This window comes from Schistocerca cancellata, chromosome 5 (genome assembly GCF_023864275.1).
Source record: "Schistocerca cancellata isolate TAMUIC-IGC-003103 chromosome 5, iqSchCanc2.1, whole genome shotgun sequence".
Lineage (NCBI taxonomy): Eukaryota > Metazoa > Arthropoda > Insecta > Orthoptera > Acrididae > Schistocerca > Schistocerca cancellata.
This window is the reverse complement of record NC_064630.1, coordinates 352188580-352209992: the sequence shown is the minus strand read 5'-3', so window position 1 is coordinate 352209992 and position 21413 is coordinate 352188580. Positions and strand designations below refer to the sequence as shown.

The window sequence follows — 21413 nt, the reverse complement described above, 5'->3', positions numbered from 1 at the left end:
TACATCATTCATTTCAAACGATGCAGTTGATTTGCGCAAAATATTAATTCCTTTACCAACGACGTTTTTAAGACGTGAATTTACATCTGATTAAGAGCTAGGTCCACTTACTTCATCTCTCATTCTGTAGCTCTACACTTGGAAAAACACTTTTAGATACCACTGTATGATCCTGCAACGCAGTAGTTGCCATTTGGATGACTTATCGTTTGTTTACGTGGCAATTAAACCTAAAACGAAATTTTTCGTACATCTTTGGAAATTAGTTGCGTTGCTGGGCTTAATTTGAAGACCTTCAAACGTAATGAAAGGCCTCTGTATGAATGGAAAATGACATCACATTTAGTATCATTTCTTACATGTGTGTGTATATGTGTATTTCTGTGTGTGTGATGTAATAGTAATAAAGAACTACAGGATACAGAATAGAAGTAATGCATCTAACCATAAATTAGGCGAAAATATACGTCTTCAAAAACTTTTCTTTTACTTTTTGTACAAGTGAACTACAGCATTCAAAATGCGATAGATGTAAGCATAATAATGACGAACACATACCCATATTACTTCACATAAAGATGGGTAAAACCATAAAACGTATGTTGGCAAACAAAGTTTTTAGTGGTTGCTGCCGTATTTGTTCAAGTAATTCGATCAATAGTGCTGTAAAAACGTCTTTCCACTATCAAAACGCCTTGCTAGCACACCATTATGTTGGAGAATAATGGGGCAACGAATTCACCGGTGATCGTGTCAGAGAAACCATCTCTGTATTTGCCTTCCGTGAAGACAGAAAGGAAAACATAGCCAGCAGGCGACTTGAGATAATACTTCTGTTGGTCTTACACCTCAATGTCTCCTTTCACGAGCCGTAGACCCCTTGCACGGGCCACTGTATACACTACGACAGCACAGCGTCAAAGTGCGCAAATGGGCAACAACTACAATTTGCGACTATTTTCGCGTATACTGACTCCAGGCCTACAACTACACCGGATTTGCACATATTGGATGTCTAACATTACTAAAGTATCGTTGGCTTCTGATTTTAAAAAGTGCTCTCTGAAACACCAAAAACGTTTCACACTCTAAAGAGTTTCAGAACTAGTGCGGTAAATGACTGTGACACAGTAGCTTTTCTAACGGAAGCGAAAATTAACGGAACGTTAAGTAGGGAACGAAAATCTAATATCAACTTTAAAAATTATTTGTTATTCACTGCTTTTACTACAGGCGCAATCCGCTGTGCAGTGGAAGTGAACTAATTAACAGAATGCATTCAATACAAAAACTGGGAATTTAAGCCACGTCCTCTCGCTCTCTCGACATATTATATCAGTGAAATCGTTATGATGCTCGGACATATTAACATGTCTGTATGCACAACTACTATTGAGCTCCCGTTATATACAGCGCTGCATAGCAGTTAACATTTCTCTTTTATTCTTTATTATCTTTCGCGATTAGGAAGAACAGACTGTACTTTCCAGTACGGCAGGTAATTAAATTAGCGTCAACAGGGGCCGATTTCCAATTAGACTATCACAGTGGTATATCTGATTACAAATAAACCGGTACAGAAAGCGAAAACTAAATGGCATATAAGCAAAACCGACTGCAAATAAATTTCTCCAAAATGCGCTTGACGGCGAGAAAGATCATCGATAGTTCACTCATGATACATTCCGTCACCGCTATTTCGTTTCGCTACTCGTTACAAAGCATTACTGTGCTATAAATACACAAGCACGCTTATGCAGAAGCCGGCAGACAGATATATAATTGCTCCAGAAGACCGAGTATAAACTTATGTTCTGGCGGGTGGGTATTTATGACATACTCCAATTATTTTATTTACAATGTGATTACAGTCATCTTATTGAGCAATTCACTGAAGAGACACAGCCAATGCACGACCTCATAATCGGCAGATGCTTTTTTGGTTTTCAGGGCAGATTCTTTCTTTGGTTTTCAGTTCGAGGATTGGCTGGCAGAAGTCAAATCGGCAGCAGATATCCCATCTGCACGCCTTTCTGCATTCTTCAGATGACCATTAAGCAGAATTCTTCTTTATACAATACTGTTCCGTTAACTCCTCTTCTCTCCCACTCTTTTAAAGCCTTCGTCATTAGCTCATTTAATTTTCAGGGTGCGCCTTTAATACTACATCTTAAAAGAATTCATTCAATGTTTTCCTTTCCTCAGTTCCCAAGAGTCCAAGTCCCACACCAACACTCCAAGCATATACTTTCCTATTTTGTAAGCCATTATATTTTTTAAAGTAAATATCGTTTCCTTTTTATTGAAAACGCCTTTCGCTTTGTTAATTCTGTAACTCAATTATTCTCCGTTTCTTCATCTCTAGTGATTTTGGATCCAGAATACACAGACGAGTCAACTTTTTGTTGCAACCTGTCACAAATGAGTACAAACTTTGGCTTGCCATCCTTTGTCACAAACCATCACCTTTCTTGTTGACTAGTTTATTTCCAAGCTACTTTCTTTTCCAATTACTTTATCCATTTTATTTAATAAAGTTTCTTCACTTTTAGCTGAAACAGTAACACGATTACCATATCCCATCATGTTCAAACAGCTTACGAGAATGCAGCCAGGCGACATCGTCGACAACCGTCGACAGGTGCACACACTGTAACTTTCCGGACAAAACTGCCGAAATATCGGCAGTTGTCGACGACCTTACCCTACCCGCCTGCATTCCCTCAAGTTGTTTGATCACTCTGTAAATCGGGAGCCACTGTCTAACATGTACATGGCGTGTTTGGAAAGTTTACGAGATTTTTTTCAGTTTTCTGGAAAAGAATTTTATTTATTCGGCTTCATAAATGTTATCGTCTTGAAAATATTCGCCCATTAGATATTATACTCTTATGACAGCGCTTTCTCCAATCCTCGAAACACTTCTGGAAATCTGTCTTTGAAATAGCATGACGCTTCCTTTGCGACGCGTTTTTAATCTCAGGTAAAACGAAGTCCCTTAAGGTTTTCTTTTTTTTGGGAATGGAAAAAAGTTACAAGGGGCCATCCCTGGGGTTTATGGAGGCTGGGGCGTCATAACAACAGTTTTCCTAGCAGCTTTGGTTAGCTAAGATCGTCATCACTTTAAATGTCCGTTAGACGTGTTGCATACCTATCGGACGTTACCTCTTTCCGACCGCTTTGTTTGTACATGAGATCCAGTGTCTTTATAGATTCCTCTAGAATCTGGAAACAGTGAATCGTCTAGAAACTGAGTGAGGATATATAACGTAAGGAACATTTTTGTTGTACATAACTGTGTTCCTGTCTGTTACTTAAAAATAAAAAGTATTTAAGCAAAACTGAAATTATCACTATTTAATTTAGGTTTTATTTGAAAATTGTTGATTTGCAATACGAAACAGAGGGATGTTGTAGAGAGAGAGAAAAAAAAGAAAAATAAGATTTATCATACAGCACTAGAAAACGCAGTTTCCCTGAAGAAAGATAAAATTTAAAAGAAGCCAAAAAAAACATCAAACATCGTTTCAGTATTTCATTGAGCCCATGTAAAACATGGTTCTCTTATTAACATACAACTTTCGCACTAATCAGTAACAACAGGAAACTCTCGCCACTGATCATGATGATGAACTCTCTATTGAGTTCGAAAAACAACTATATATATATATATATATATATATATATGTCTGAGTATGTAAGCTGTACTTTCATCACAAGTAATTGCTCTGATTACATAAAAGTGCAAACATTACACGATGCGCTAATTTTCGTTACTTATAAAATGGAATTTATAATTTGTAAGGATATAGAACACGCAATGGACTAACAATGAACAATGTGCGGCTCTAATTTTGTGCAAAAGAAACAAAAAAACAAAGAGAAGTCGTCGGCTCCCAGTTTCTTTATTTATGTTTCTTTCTCTATCAAAGCTACCGACACAAAACTACCGGCAATCCAGTCATTTGCTACATCACTTATGTGTTGTACCAAAACGACCGAACTGAACTCTGGCTGTATCACTTGCTAGTAGCCCTGTGCTTCTGTGGAGAACGTGCTTTGGTGAGACGGAGGAACCGAGCGCTGGCGGGAAAGCCACCACTCGCCCCGCCGGATGCGGGTCCCCCGCAGCCCGGCCGGTGCAGCTCGCGTCGCCTTGACCCGTGGCGCAGAGCCGCTGTCACCCCACCCCCGCCATCCCCACCACCGCCCCCTACCCGCGGCCGCAGCGTAATATCGCCCTGCCGGCCGCCCCTCGCCCGTACTACCGGCCGGACGCTGCGTTCCCGGGACAGGGATCGCCCGGCTACTGCTGTACACCGGTTCGCCTGTGTTTTACGCTGCCCGCCAGACACGCACGCACTACTGGTGCCTCTCTACGAACACACGTCGCTAAGGCGTTACATGGCCGCATGAGATACAGGGATGGACAAAAACATGGAAACACCAAAAACACAAGACCTTATCATCCCTAATACGATGAAGGAAAATCGATGACACTCGAAACAGCTTCCGTCATCTCGGAATCGACAAATACATGTGCTGTATGGTTTTCAAGGGAATCTTATGTCATTCTTCCTGCAAAAATAGTTGCAAGTTCAGGTAAAGATGATGGGGGTGCAAAGCCATCAGGTACCCTCGTCTCCAAAGAGGAACACAAAGACTTGATAATATTGAGATCTGGTGACTGAAGTGGCCAAAGGATGCAACAATTCATCATCATGCTCAGAAAATCAGTCACCACTGGGGCACAAAGATGGTTCCATGGAATGAAACCGATCAGCTGAAATGGTCACATAATCCTTGGCAGTACTGCAATCTTGCAAGTTAACCTAGAGCCCCATGCAGTACCACAGTATGGCTGCCCAAATGATCACTGAAACACAGCAGTTTCACCCTTGGCAGCAAGTAGTCTGTATCGTAGGTTTTGGGGGTTGGGCTGGGTTGTTTGGGGGAGAACACCAGACAGCGAGGTCATCGGTCTCATCGGATTAGGGAATGTTGGGGAAGGAAGTCGGTTGTGCCCTCTCAAAGGAACCATTCCGGCATTTGCCTGGAGCAATTTAGGGAAATCACAGAAAACCTAAATCAGGATGGCCGGTCACGGGATTGAACTATCATCCTCCCAGAATGCGAGTCCAGTGTGCTAACCACCTCGCTCGGTCGTAGGTTTTGGATCACGTACACCAGATGTAGACTACGTCAGAAGTTAGAAACAGTGACAACACTCATCCAACAAAATGAAATTATTCCATTGCTTTATATGTCAGATTTTACAGTTTCAGCACCAAGTTTCCAAGTTACAGGCATCTGCATCAGTGATGTATGATTTGGGAATTCCAGTTCACCCTGAAATTCCCAACTTATGAAGATCTCTTCATGTTGTTTTGGTGCTGACAGGATTTGAAAATGTAATATTCAGTTCTGCTGTCATTTTTGCAGCTGTTGTACTCTTTCTTTTTCTTTTTTTTTTTTTTTTTCATCACAATCATCTTCAATAACCATCTGCCGCAATCACTCAACACACACTTTCATCTACTTTGTGACTTAACAGATACATTTTTCCACTTTCACTGTACGTGGTATAATCTTTAATATGGTGTCTGTTAAATCACCAATCACATATTCTTTCTTGATTATGGAAACACACACCACATGACCACCAACAATTTGCTCATCTTCGAATTCATTTAGCTCCAACATAACATGCTCACAGCTTCACAGAATACTGTTCTGACCAAAACTGACATCTCAACATATTGAGGGCACTGCACAGGTGCCATTTTGGTCAAATACAACCTGCAGGACTGGCTAGCATCTGATTTTTATGTTCAAGTATGCATTTCTTGTGGTCTTTCCATAATTTTGTCCAATCCCTGTACATTTTTCACCTGCCCTTGGGATTAGCTGAAAACGTAAAATCCAAAATATTTCTTTATATCTACATTCATGCTCTGCAAACCACTGTGAAGAGCATGGCAGACAGTACTTCCCATTGTACAGTTACTAGGACTTCTTCACAGTCCTTTTAACTATGGAGCACAGGAAGAATAACTGTTTAAGTGCCTCTGTGTCCCATGTAATTAAGCTAATCTTGTTCTCATGATCCCTGGGGGAGTGGTACATGGGGTGTTGTAGTATATTCCTTGAGTCATGATTTAAAGTCAATCCTTGTTAACATTGTAAGCAGGCTTTTTCAGGATAGTTTGCGTCTATCTTCAAGTGTCTCCCAGTTCAGTTTCTTTAGCATCTCTCAGACGCTCTCCCAGTGGTCAAACAAACTTGGGACCAATAATGCTGTCCCTCTCTGTATACATTCCATACCCCTTGCTGCCCTTTTGGTATGGATCCCACACTCGAGCAATATACTACAATGGGACACACAAGTAATTTGTATGCAATCTTATTTGTAGACTGCATTCCTTTCCTAGTATTCTTCCAATAAAGCTAACCCTGCCAGTTGCTTACCTATGACTCAACTTATGTGATCATTGCATGTCATATCCCTACAAAGAATTATACCCAGGTATGAGTTGACCAATTCTAACTGTGACTCATTGATACTGTAGTCATAGGATACCATGTTTTTATTTCGTTTTGTGAAGTTCACAATTTTAAATTTTTGAACATTTAAAGAAAGTTTTGAATCTGCACAACAGTCAAACATTATCAACACCTGACATAAAGTTTATACTGCTTCTTTCACACAATACTTCATTATAACTGCATTTTCTGCTGAAAGTCTGAGGTTACTATTAACATTACCTGCAAGATCATTAATATGCAACAAGAGCAGTAAGGGTCCCAAAACACTTCCTTGCAGCACATCTGGAGTTATTTCAACTTTATTGATGACTCTCCATCCAAGGTAACATGCTGCATCCTCGCTACCAAAAAATCCTCCAGCCTTTCTCAGACACAGAGTTCTACAACCCACCAATATTCCACATATTTACCAAGGACTCATCAACCTGACCCTTTACATTGCTGTGTCAGATTATTATCACATCAGGGACAGCTCTAGTCAAAAACTTCTAAAGCACAATTCAAAATATATGGGGCCAGGAAATAATTTAGTGAAAATTTAATAAATATGAATATTACAAAATTAATAAAGTGTCAGAATTGTGAGAAGTCAAGAACCAGTCATAGGGATGTCAACTGGTCATTGGTTACTTTGGTTAGTCCACAAGTGCAGAAGCTGCAGTTTTAGTTTCACACCTATGCTACTTAGGACAATGTTGACACAAAACTGGAGGATAACATTTTGCCTGGAGGACAGTAAAAGCACTCCAAGCTAATTGTGGAGAATGTATTATTTTGTAATGTGGCATGCTGAGGATTTTTGGGTATGAAAACAAAAAACACTGATCTACACTGAATTTCTGTTTAGGAAGGAGTAACTGACAAAATAACAACACTCATTCACATATGCTGGCAATAACAACAACAACAACAATAATAATAATATAATTACTAATCAAGTTTACACAATCAAATTACTGATATTAGGAGCTGATCAATTTTGAGATATAAATAGAATACAAAATAAAAAAGAAAGTATTTTTGATAAGCATACAACAATATTAAAATGTAGAATGTATTTCTCAGTCTCCCTTCTAGGGGACATTGTTGTTTTGCAGGTACCTTCAATACCAGGAAGGATGGTTTGTATGCTTCAGGCAGTAGCGTATCTCCCACCAGGTCCACCTAAGTTAGGCAGGCCTCAGTAGAGGAGTACAACAGAATGTGTCCCACCTAGGGAATGGGGATCTCTTTAGCCTTAGTGAAGCCAACACTAGTATGGGAGTAAATTCCGATGTCAAACCCTGGTCCTACAGTTAGGGCATTGGGTCAATGGGCTTGAGAATCTAAAGTGTGCCTTGAAACTTGGATGGAAAAACATTATGAGATTTATTGGCAAGAAAAACAATGCTGACACATGGCACATGTAAGTTCAGAGCACACCAAATAAATGTGACTATTGTTATTTTGTCTTAAAAAAAGAAAAAAGGAAAAAAAGAAAAAAAGACCAGGAAACGAGAGTTTGGGAAAGTTATCTATTTTTGGTCTTGGCTAGACAATAAGAAAGAACTGTCACCGTCACTATCCACGAGGAATTGCAATGGCTATAATTGGATTATATGCACTGAATAATGGTACGCCACAGCAAACCAAGTATTATTTCTGCTGGAAATTAGACCACCATCTCAATCAAGTTCAGAAACCACCAAGAACTTATAATATCAGGAGCGTTTAATGCAAGAGTGGGCTTACAAGTGTGAGTAAGCCATAAAGTATCTGTAATTTGCTCAGCTTGTCTTTAGGCTGGCTCTACATCTTTCTGTGCTCACTAGCCAATAGATGGCATGGTTGTCTTCCCCTGTGGTAGGCTGCAGCAGTATCACATCAGTCTATTTTGCACTGTTGCAATGCAAAGATGGCGATACCACTCTCTGTTTCATTATAGAAGAGCAGAATTTCATAATCCGTTTTTTGTGGTCTGAAGGTTTACCAGGAGTGGAAAGTTCTAGAAAACTTTAAGTACAATACAGTGACAATCTTTTGTCACAATGAAATGTTTAACAGTGGACTAAACAGCTCAAAAATAGTCATATGAATATGTAGAATGACGAAACAGTGGGGCATACAGCTACAGCCACAACCACAATTGATGCCAATACTGAACAAGTCTGTGCCTTGATTCTGAATAACAGATGAGTGATTGTAGATGATGTAGCAAACTATATGTAGATTAGTCATGGTTTTGCACATGAAAAAATGCAAACCAGAATTAACTTTTACAAAATCAGCATGAGATGTGTTCCAAAACAATTAAACAAACAGTACAAATGTAACTGTGTGAAAATTTGTCAGGGCCTAGTAGATCACCATGCTAATGAATGTGAAAAGCTTCAGGAATGAATCATTACTGGAGATGAAACATGGATTCATCACTTCAAACCAGAGTGTAAATGCCAGAGCATGAAATGGAAATACAACAAATCTTCAGGCAAAAAGCAATTCAAGTGTCAATAAAGTGATGCTCACGGTTTTATTGGGACTCACAAGACACAATCCTGCAATATTACCTGGAAAAAAGATACGGTATCAGCAATAAACAGTAATATGCTGCTAAACAAGTTGAAGCTTGTAATTTACAATGGATGCAGAGGTCGATTGCCAGAAGGTGTACTTTTGTTGCATGGCAATACTCTTCCACATCCTGCCGACCACACCATTCAGCTCTTCAAATGCTGCACCTTAAGGTGTTGGGTATCCTGCACACACTCTCAATCTCACCCCATCAAATTACCATCTATTTGGTCCACTCAATAACACTTTAAGAGGACATCAATTCAGCTCTGGTATAACTTGAGAATTCTGAGTACACATTATTCTCATAAATATATTCACAGATATACATACAAAAGACACTCATTACTGCAGAAATCATTACACAATTACATTATTACTAAGCGAATACAAAAAAAATGGTAGTTCAGGACTGCAGAGTCATGTGGGGAGTGAATTGTGGATTTGATCAGAGGTGTTATATCTCTTTAGGAGAAACCATCAACTACTTGACAACTAGCTAACCAGCAAAGTGGAGAGAAACTGGAGCACAATGGTACAAGACCATTCTCCTGAAGGTATTTAGCACTTCGAATTTATTTCGATGAATATTAGAACAAGAAACGATGCCAGAAAGTAACATTACTGAAAGGGAATTTTAGAATATTAAATAAGTATTCATGAAAATTTCTTGAAGTACTGATGATAGAGTTAGAGTGTACATAAACAGGAACCTCCATGAATATTTGATGACCTTAAGCACTTGATATGCGAAAAGAAGAAAGCATACAAAACATGTTCATCGATCAAATCACCTCAAGATAGGTAATAAATCAAAAGTTAGGAAACAGAATTAGATCAAAAAATAAAGAGATGGAGGAACATAAATGCGTTCAAATTGATAGTGTAATAGGTGGGCCACAAACTATAGTAGCATGGAGCATTTTCCAGGTATGAAGAAAACACCAGTAAAAAAAAGCAGCAGACAGCTTAGTTTCTTTGACAGAATGGAAAAAGCATTTTGTACGTATTCTTATTCAAGACAGACCTCACTGCACAAAAGAGGAAGAAGGTAAAACTGATGAAATCAATCAAAATATGAGGTGTGTACTATATCTCTATATATTTTTTTAGAAATTGTATGTGAAAACAAAAAATTACAGGATATTGTTGACACACTTGTTAATTATTTTTCCAGATAATCGCCACCCCATTCAGTTCATGTAATGAGCCATGGTACAAGCTTTTTCACACACATCAAAAAATGTTTTGCATCACCTTGTTTCGGAGAGTTCTGGAATCTGTACAGAAAACTGGAATAGAGATCAACACAAACATCATTTCCGCCATTTTCATTGCTCATGAAAATCACATATTGCATGTTGTACCCCAATACAGTGAAACCCTCACAGGTGGTGGTCCAGACTGCTGCACACACCGGTACCGCTAATACCCAGTGGCACATCCTCTGGCATTGATGTATGCCTGTATTCGTCATGGCATATTATCCACAAGTTTATCAAGGTACTGTTGGTCCAGCTTGTCCCACTCCTCAAGGGTGATTCGGTGTAGATCCCTCAGAGTGGCTGGTGGTTCACATTGTCCATAAACAGCCCTTTTCAATCCATCTCAGGCATGTTTGATAGTGTTCATGTCTGGAGAACATGCTGGCCACTCTAGTCGAACAATGTTGTTATCCTGAAGGAAGTCATACACAAGATGTGCACAATGGGGGTGTGAATTGTCATCCATGAAGATGAATGCCTCAACAATATGCTACCGATATGGTTCCAATATCGTTCGGAGGATGGTATTCACATATCATACAGCCATTACGGCACCTTCCGTGGCCACCAGCAGTGTACACCAGCCCCACATAATGCCATCCCAACACATCAGGGAACATCCACCTTGCTGCACTTGCTTGACAGTGTATCTAAGGCATTCACCCTGACCACGTTGCCTCCAAACACTTCTCCAATGATTGTCTGGTTGAAGGCATATGCGACAGTCATTGGTGAAGAGAATGTGATGCCAATCCTGAGTGATCCATTTGACATGTTGTTGGGCCCTTCTGTGCTGCGCTGCATGGTGTTGTGGTTGCAAAGATGGACCTTGTCATCAACATTCGAGAATGAAGTTGTGCATCACGCAGCCTATTGCACACAGTTTGAATTGTAATGCGATGTCTTGTGATTGCACAAAAAGCATTATTCAACATGGCGGGATTGCTGTCAGGGTTCCTCCGAACCATAATACGTAGGTAGCAGTCATCCACTGTAGAAGTAGCCCTTGGGCAGCCTCAGCAAGGCATGTTATTCACCGTTCTTGTCTCTGTGTACCTCCTCCATGTCCAAACAACATGCTGTTCATTTTTGGAACACAACCTACAACAAGCTTAGAGATAGAAGTGATGACATTTTCTGCAGGACCTAACCATCATTTTGCAGGACAATGCTCAAACGCGTACAATGCAAGCTGCTACTAATTTGTTTAACTGATGGGGCTGCTAAGTGCTATACCACCTAATGCACTCCCCTGACTTAAGCCCTTGAGCGTTCAACTCAATTTCTAAACTGAAGCAAACACTTTATGGCATTAACTTCAGAACTGTTACAAATTCATTGGGCAAGAGACCGCGCCGCTCGAACTGTCAACACAACTGGCACCGCTAAGGGTATCCTACAACTTCCACATCACTGGCACAATGCTGGTTACTACTTCGAAGGTCCATAAAACTTTGAAACATGTATCTATTTTGTACGAGCTGTAAATAAATAGTTGTCACTATTAAAGTTTCAACCCTCGTAGATTTAGAAAAAGTTTGTAACACAATTCCTATGACAAAACTGTGGGAGGCTCTGAAAAATACAGATACAGACAATAATCTTCCACAGAGTATTACTGAAATGTACAGACATACTAAGGTTCATATTAAAAGAGGATCAAAGTTATCAGAACCTATTAATGTCACAAAAGAGCAGAGACTGAGCTGCAGTATGTCACTTATTTAGTTCAGTTGTATGTCAAAGTGGTTCTCAGAAGACGAAAGGAAAGCTGTGGAGGAATGGGAATTATTATTAATGATGTACAGGTGTTTTCATTAAGTTTCACTTATGATAAAGCCATTCTAGCACAATCTGAATATGATCTTGTGCTTATGATTACATCAGGAATATTTCAAATGGGGATTATAGATGAGTCTAACATAAACCAAATATCTTGTAGTGAATATTAACAGTAGACTATGGTACACCTTAATGACAGAACAGTTATGAAACAGGGAGAAAGATTCAAATATCTAGGGGCATATATTGACAGAAGTGAATAGGGTAACACAGAAGTAAAATATAGAAAAAAACAAAGCAGAAAAGTAATAGGGTGTACAGAGTCATTTTGGTAGGACAAGAAAATTTCCAAGAACAATAAGAAAAGAGTGGGTTGGTTGATGGTTGAGTATGTCCTTTGCTATGGATCAAAACTATGGACGCTTTTAAAGGCAGACCTCAAAAGAAACATGACAGTTGTGGAAATGGATTATTTATAGTAGAGCACCAGAATATCGAGAATCAAGAAAAAACTATAGATGAAGTAAGAGATAGAATTAAGGCAAATGAAGCAGTGCCAGATAGGACTGAAAAAAAAATCAGAAAGTGGTATGGGCAATTTTTGAGAATGCCAGCAATATGTCAGCAATATTTTACACATGATAACACAAAGTTCAGATGTCACTATGAGGCAGGTTGAATGTGTCAGTGGGGTCAGCCAATGGTGTGTTCTGTGAAGACTACATTCCAACACATTTCATCCTTTCCACGCTTCAGTCCTTCACAATACCAATGAAATAATGGAGCACTGCAGTCTATGCAAGGAAGATGCCATATAGATGACTAGGAAGACTTACAACTAACTGCAATGCACACACTGGGTGAGCTATTCTTTTTGACAATCCACAGGCATTTTCTTGTTGTAACCAAGCAAAGTATCTAGTAGCATCTCCACAATTTAGCTGTGCAACTGAAAATACATTACTATAACTGCCACATTATTATCATTACTATTATTATTATGGTTGTTATTCCCACTAAATGTTGCAGAGGGTTGTATGCCTGTACACAGGTTGATTCAAGGTGTGGACAATTTGTATCTATTCAAAGAATGCAGAAAAAAAAGAATGAAGGAAGTCTGGCTAGGTTTGCTAGAGATAACGGTCATGTGTGCATGAGGTGTGCCTACTTTCCTGAATGTGTGTGTGTGTGTGTGTGTGTGTGTGTGTGTGTGTGTGTGTGTGTGTGTTTACTTCTTTTCTGAAAAAGGCTTTGGCCAAGAACAGTATTTTCATTGCACCTGTCTGCAACTAAAAATGTCATCTTTATGGTGTGTAGCAATCTTTCCTTTTCATAACATTGCTGAAAGTTGCACTTAGTAATTCAACTGATGGAATCAGGGAAGATTCTTCTGACTATGAAAAAATAATGTATGGAGTTCCCCAGTCAATCTGAGGTCAACCATTGATCCTCATGCATTTGTACAATCTTCTGTCTAATATACAACATGCAGAATTAGTTCTTCTTGTGGATGACACTAGTACTGTAACCAAACCAAGCATATATACAAAAACAGAATAAATAGTAAACAATTTCCTTAAAAGTGTCATTGACTGGTTTTCTGCAAATAGCCTCACTCTCAATTGTAAAATGACACAACATATTCAGTTCTGGACATCAAGGGATACTACAACAATGATAAGTGCAATGCAATGTGAGGAAATCATATATAATGTGAAAACTTCAAAATTCTCATGTGCCATACTGACGAGAGTTTAAACTGAAAAAGCACATTTTTAACATCTAAAACAACTTATTTCATCCACGTGTGTATTTAGAATCACTGCAGATATCTGGGAGAAACAAATCAGGGACTCAACATATTTCGGATATTTTCATTCAATATGTAATATAGAATAACATTCTTTAAGGAAGGAAGTCTTTGTTGCTCAAAAACATGTTATAAGAATAATATGTGGTGCTCACCCATGATCATCTTCTAGACATCTGTTTAAGGAGTTGGGCACTTTGATGACTGCTTCACATTATATTTATTCCCTCATGAAGTTTTGTTATAAACAATCCACTCCAGTTCAAAAGGAGCAATGATATACATAATTGCAATATGAGAAGAAAAAATGGCATTCATTACTCCACATTAAGACAGTCTTTGGCCGAAAAAGTTGAGCACAATACTGCAGCACAATTTTTGATCACTTACCCATTGATATAAAATGTCTGACACACAGTAAAGTAACATCTGAAAACAAACTGGAAAAGTTTCTCTTTGACAACTCCTAATCTATAGAACACCACCTGCTATTGTAATGTGTAAAAGATAGTGTGTAGGAATTAGTAACTCACATCTATGTATTTGTTCAAAACAAGCCACCCGAAATATCCTAAACAAGTAACTACATCAAGACATGGTTTGTGAGATATAGTGAATAATGTGGCCAATATTTTATGCACACAACTAATTTTTAATGTTTCCAGCTACCAAACTATGACACCAATTTTTTTCATTTTTTTATGGAACTATACATTTTTTCTGAGACACTGGAAGAAGAAGACATAAGTGACATAATGTGTGGAGCTTGACCAAATAGTAACAAGGTAACACGTCCCAGAACCACTGTCCAGCTCTCAGAAGTTGTCCCACAAACTTTATGTTACTGTAACAAGCAAACCCATCACTCAGATACATACCATGTATTTTACCTGTGTGCTTGAAATGCATGAGACTGTGCTCTGCTGTTGCAGTGGACACACAACTTGCTCGTGGAGCTATCTAGACTTCAAAAAGGTATGTAATAATTTTTAAAAAATGGATACAGTTTTCATTTGTGATGTACATCACCAAACTGTTAGAACAGTGGTGTGTTTTATGCTGAAAGATACATGGATCATAGAAAGGCCTCAGGATATGTCTTTGCAAACATTGTAAAACAAATCGCAAGAACTGAAAGTGTGAAAAATCAAATACGCCAATGAATAAGAACAGCAATTTATTACAAGTGATAACACACACTGCAGATGCCACTATGAGGCAGGTTGCATGTATGAGTGGGATCAGCCAATGGTGCATACTGCGAAGATAACATTCGAACACATTTCATCCTTTCCACACATTGGTCCATCAACAGCTTTGTGGAAATGGCTTTCAAAATCAGTTACAGTTCAGTTCTGAGAAAAGTACATATGAAATTTGCAGAGTGATGCAGAGTCTCTATCATGAATCATTTACAAATCATGCACAAATCAATCTGTACTGCTTGCATTACTCCTCAGTGGACAAATAAAGACACTGGTGTTTCAATGTGTGTTGTGAATTTTTCAAGAATTGCATCATTAGGTTCTGTTTTGTTGATGGGACTCTAAACTACAATTCTTAACAAGTATGCTGCCATAGTTAGTGGAAGTCATCTCAAGGGTCAAGAGGGAATCCAAGTCATACCAACTTGGTAGATATTCTTCACAGATAATTACAGATTTCTTAACAGAACATTTGGAGACCACTTGTTCAGTCACTCAAGACACACAGCTCACCAGACTTAAAATCTCTGGACTTTTATCTGCATGAAAAATTAAAATAACGTGTATGCAAGGAAATGTAAACATCTGTGAAAGTCATGAAATGCTGTATGACACAGGCCTATGTAGTGATGACATCTTGATGAGATTCTATGTGCAGTTTTGTCTGTCTGGCCTTGCTTTATAGAAAGTATCAGTACTAAAGATCAGCATTCTGAGTAACTTATATGACAGTCATAATAATAATAAATACATGAAATGTACTTGAGTTACAGGTTTGCTTATACATTTGGAACATTGGTACCTTGTCTGATACAGTCGGCCAGACATTTGTAGGCCTTCTTTTGATGGTGCCATTATCTTGATCTGCTTAATTGAGTTCCACACATTTTATATCACTGAAGGCTTCTTTGATGGCTTTTTTCAAAACCACAGAAAAATTACTTTTATTAAAAATGTGTGTTATAATTTGACACCTATAATTAGTTAAGAATTATCTGCATGCTTCAGAAAATTCTTCACACTCTCTGCTGTAACTTAACGAAAACTGCACCTTGACATATTTAATCACTCAGGCTCCAATTACCATTTGTGACACATGAGGAGAGTAGCAAATTCCTTATTTGGCTTTTTCTATACACTTTCATAGTTTATTGTTAAATTCCTTGTGTCTGGTGCAATCTCCCATTTTAGTAATGTGAAGTGTGATTTGCACAGTCTATGGTGCAGCTATCATTTGTTTTGAATGGCCAGCAACACAGCTCAGAAAAGAATCGATCACCACTGGTGACACACCTGGATAGTAGCAAGTTACCTGTTTAGCTTTCTCTGTGTGCTTTTGTAGTTTATTCTTAAGTTTGTAGAGCTAGGATGTATAGGATGTGTGCATTCTGTATGTACATGCAGGAGTTTGCAGAGTTTGCAAACAGCTGAAAACACTTTCCATCACCATCAGCCGTCACCAGTTTGCTGCCTCAGGGTGCAGCAGTGATGAAGAATCTGGTGTGTATCATGGGACAACTCACCCCAACTGGCTCCACTGCTGAGGCACTTTGCAGAGTACCTGACGCAGGGGATCCATGCTCAGGGCAGGCGCATTTGTATCACTATGGATTCATTGTAGGTGGTACAGACAAGACTGCCTTGTGAAGTGGTTTTGAACAAGTTTTCCAAAACCTGTCTTAAGCACCCAGTTTGACAGAGCACGAAAAATGGAAATATTTTACACCTTGTGGTTACCAACAGGCCTCAATAAATGAAAGTGTCAATGTAAAGCCAGGGATTAGCGATTGTGACGTCCTCATACTGACAATGGTTACTAAGGTTAATAAACCTATCAAGAAGGCTAGGAGGGTATTTTTTCTAGAAAGGGCAGATAAGCAGTTGCTGGCATCTCACTTTGAGAATGAATGGACATCATTTAGTAAAAATATGATGGACATAGAGGAATTTTGGGCAAAGTTTCAATCGATTGTAAATCATACTCTGGAGGAGAATGTGCTGAGCAAGTGTATTAATGACAGGAAAGACATCATGGTTTAATAAAAAAAAAATTCAGAAGCTGCTGACAAAGCAGTTACTGTTGTATGCTCAGTTCAAAAAAGAACATGAAAATATCTACAAGCAAAAGTCCGAAGAAATTCGTGCACCTGTAAAAAGACTAAAGCACAACATGTAAACAATTTCCACCATTATACCTTAGCAAAAGATTTTGTCGAGAACCTGACAAAATTCTGGTCTATATGTAAAAGCACTAAGTGGGTCAAAGGCTTCTAACTGGTTGCCAATCTTTGACCAGTGTGGTGCAGCAAAAGAAGACAGCAAAGGGAAAACTGAAGTTTTAAATTTCACATTTAAGAAATAATCCACGCGAGAAGATTGTAAAACATACCATCATTTGATCATCACATAAACTCCCACATGGAGAGTATAGTAATAGGCATCCCTGGTGCAGAAAAAGAGTTGAGAGTTGTGAAAACAAATAAGTCACCAGGTCTGAAAGGACTCCCAGTTCGGATCTGCAAAGAATACTCAACAGCACTAGACCCTTGCTTACCTTGCATTCATCGTAAATCTCTTCCTCAGTACAGAGTCTCAAACAACTGCAAAAAAGATGCAGGTGTCTCCTGTACATAAGTAGGATAAAAAAACTAACCTGTAAAACTACAGACCAACAGCAGTTTTCTCCAGAATTTTGAACATATTCTGAGATCAAATATATCAAATGTCCTTGAGATGGAAAATCTTCTGTCCACAAAGGAACATGGACTTATGAAGCATCATTTGTGAGAAATTAAGCTTGCTCTTTCCCCACATGGCATCCTACAAAACATGGATTCCAAGATTTCCAGAATGCATTTGACATGGTGTCCCACAGCAGACTGTTAACAAAGGTCAATCAGTGTGTGTGGATTAGGTTCCCAGATGTGTGATTGGTTCAAAGACTTCTTATGCAACAGAAGACAGTACGTTGTCCTCGGCATCAAGTGCTCGTCAGAGACAAGGGTATCATTAGGTGTGCCCCAGGGACTGCTTTTATTCTCTATATACGTAAATGACCTGATGGAGAATGTGGTCAGAAAACTGCAGCTGTTTCCTGATGATGATGTGGTGTACAGGAAAGTGTTACTGAGCTACTGTAGGAGGGTATTACATGGCTTGCACAACATTTCTAGTTGGTGTGATGAATGGCAGCTTGCTGTAAATGCTGAAAAACATGATTGAATGGAAAAGAACAGAAGAAAAATCCCTTAATGTTTGAATACAGCACTGGTAGTGTGTTGTGTGACACAGTCTCATCTACTAAATATCTAGGCGAGACATCGCAAAGTGATTTGAAATGGAAGGAGCATGTACGGACAGCAGTAGTGGAGGCAAATGATAAATTTTGATTTTGTGAGAATTTAAGGCAATTGTAGCTCATCTATTAAGGAGACACCACATAGAATATTAGTGCAGTCCTTTCTTGAGTACTACTCAAGTGTTGGGATCCCCAACAGGTCAGATTGAAGGAAGGCATTGAAACAGTTCAGAGGTGAGCTGTTAGATTTGTTCATCTACATCATACTCTACAAGCCACCTAATGGTGTGTGGTGGAGGGTACTTTTGTATCATTAACTGAGCCCTCCAACCCTGTCCCACTCACAAATAGTGTATGGGAAGAAGGATTGTCAGTATACTTCTGTATTGGCTCTAATTTCCTGAATTTTCTCCTCCTGTTCATTACGTGGGATGTATGTGGGTGAAAGTAATATGTTGAGTGACTCAGTGAAAAGTGCTCTCTTAAAATTTTAATAGTAAATCTCACTGTGATGCACAATGTCTTCTCTTGTAACATTTACCAATGGAGTTTGTTGAGCATCTCCATAATGCTCCTGTGCCGGCTAAACAATCCCGTGATGAAATGTGCCACTTTTTGTTGTATCTTCTCTATCTCTTGTGTCAGTCCTACCTGGTAGGGAACATGGATAGATGAACAATACTCAAGAACCATTTCTTTCATGAATGAGTTATTTCCTTAAGATTCTTCCTATGAATCTGCATTTGGTATCTAATTTTACCATTATTTGTTTTAAGTGGTCATTCCACTTAAGATCACTCTGGATAGTTACTCCTAGATATTTTACATATATACTCTTTCCAGCAGTTTGCCATCAATAGTGTAGCTATACAGTAGTGGATTTCTTTTCCTATGTATGGGCAATATGTTACATTTATTTATGTTCAAGGTCAACTACCAGAGCCTGCACTATTGTCTAGAGGTCATTCCATAAGTCGTTACTATCTTCTGATGTTACTACTTTGTTACAGAGAACCACATCATCTGTGAACAGCCTTAAAGAGCTGATGCTTTCTACTAGGTCATTTATATATATTGTAAGCAGTAGCAGCCCCTATCACACTTCCTTGGGGTACTTCATAAATTTCTTTTAGATCTGTTAATTTTGTTCCGTTAAGAGAAATGTGTCGAGTTTTATCCACAAGAATGTCTCGAATTCAGTCACAAACCTGCTCCAATTCTTGACAAGTTTATATTTTGTTACTAAACGGTAGTGTGGGATGGTGTCAAATGCCTTCCTAAAGTTAAGAACACAGCATCAACCTGACCACCGTTGTCTATGGCACTATGGGTCTCATGGAGGAAGAGTGTGAGCTGAGTTTCACAGAATCTCTGTTTGTGAAATCCATGCTGATTTTTATAGAGGATATTTTCATTCTCCAAAAACGTCATAACTGGATCTCATGGAGGAACAGAGCGAGCTGAGTTCCACAGAATCTCTGTTTGTGAAATCATGCTGATTTTTATAGCGGGTATTTTCATTCTCCGAAAATGTCATATTTCTTGAAGATAAAATTTGTTCCATAATTCTACAACAGATTGACAACAACAATGTAGGTCTATAATTGTGTGCCTCTATCCTACGGCACTTCTTAAAAACTGGAGTGACCTGTGTTTTCTTCCAGTCGCTAGGAACCCTTCATTGCTCAGACGATCTACAGTAAATTACTGCCAGAAGGGAGCAAGTTCTTTCGCATAATCTTTGTAGAATCTTATAGGTATCTCATCTGGTCCTGACACCTTTCCGTTACTATGCAATTGTAGTTGTTTTTCTATTCCTTAATCAGTTATCTCAATATCTGACATTTTGACATTCGTACAACGATTGAAAGGAGGATCATGTTATGATCTTCTGCACTGAAACTATTTCGGAAGACTAAATTCAGTATTTTGTTCTTCTCTCTGTTATCTTCCATTTCTGTGCCAGTATGGTCACTAAATGAATGAATAGATGATTCTGACCCACTTGTAGATTGTATATACAACCAAAACCTCTTATGGTTTTAACTAATTTCAGCTGATAAAGTTTTACTTTTGAAATCTTTGAACACTTCTCTCACTGCCATTCTTACACTCATTTTTGCTTTGTTCAGCTTTTGTTTGTCAGCTTGGTGTTTACTTCTCGTGATTCTGAGATGAAGTTCTCTTTGTTTATGCAGCAGTTTCCTAACAATGCTAATAAATGATGGTGGTCTTTCCCACCCCTTTAGACCCTGCTTGGAACATATTTTCTTGCTGGTAGGTTCAATCAACACACAAGTATCCTGGAGAAGCTTCATGAACTAAAATCGGCATCACTGAAGGGAAGACTACATTCTTTACATGAAACACTATTGAGAAAATTTACAGGAACAGCATTTGAAGGTGGCTGCAGAATGATTCTACCATCGCTGGTGCATGTTTTGCATATGGAACATGATAAGAGAAATAAGGGCTCATAAGGAAGCACATAGACAATCATTTTCTCCTGTGTCTCTTTGCGAGTGGAACAGAAAAGGGAATGACTAGCAGCGGTACAAAGTACATTCCACCATGCACCATATGGTGGCTTGCAGAGTTTGTATGTAAACATAAATGTGGATGCATTTCAAGTGGCCTGTCTTCACTGCCTTGCCCTTGATAGAAACCTTTGTGGCTGTTAAGAAATAGTGTCATAAGCCCAGTAACATTACAAAACTATTTTGAATCATATGTTCAGTGACTTACAGCTCTGTCATTATCAACATGTGCTATCTCTGTTGCAGCATAATTATTTTATATGCAAATTTTACCTGTTAGCTCCTACTACTCATCTTTGCTTACTTTATTTTATAGGAAGTGTATGTGAAATAAATATGACCAAAAAAGCAATCTGTGACCACAGTGATACATTCATATTTACATTGTTGTTCACCTATGAAATCAAAACATTCATATAA

The 21413-nt window shown here is 38.7% G+C and overlaps 1 protein-coding gene across 1 annotated transcript in view; it reads right to left on the bottom strand.

The window, feature by feature from the left end:
• Positions 1-21413, bottom strand: part of LOC126188056 (kalirin) — a 2181516-nt gene that overhangs the window by 717493 nt on the left and 1442610 nt on the right. The window lies entirely within an intron of this gene.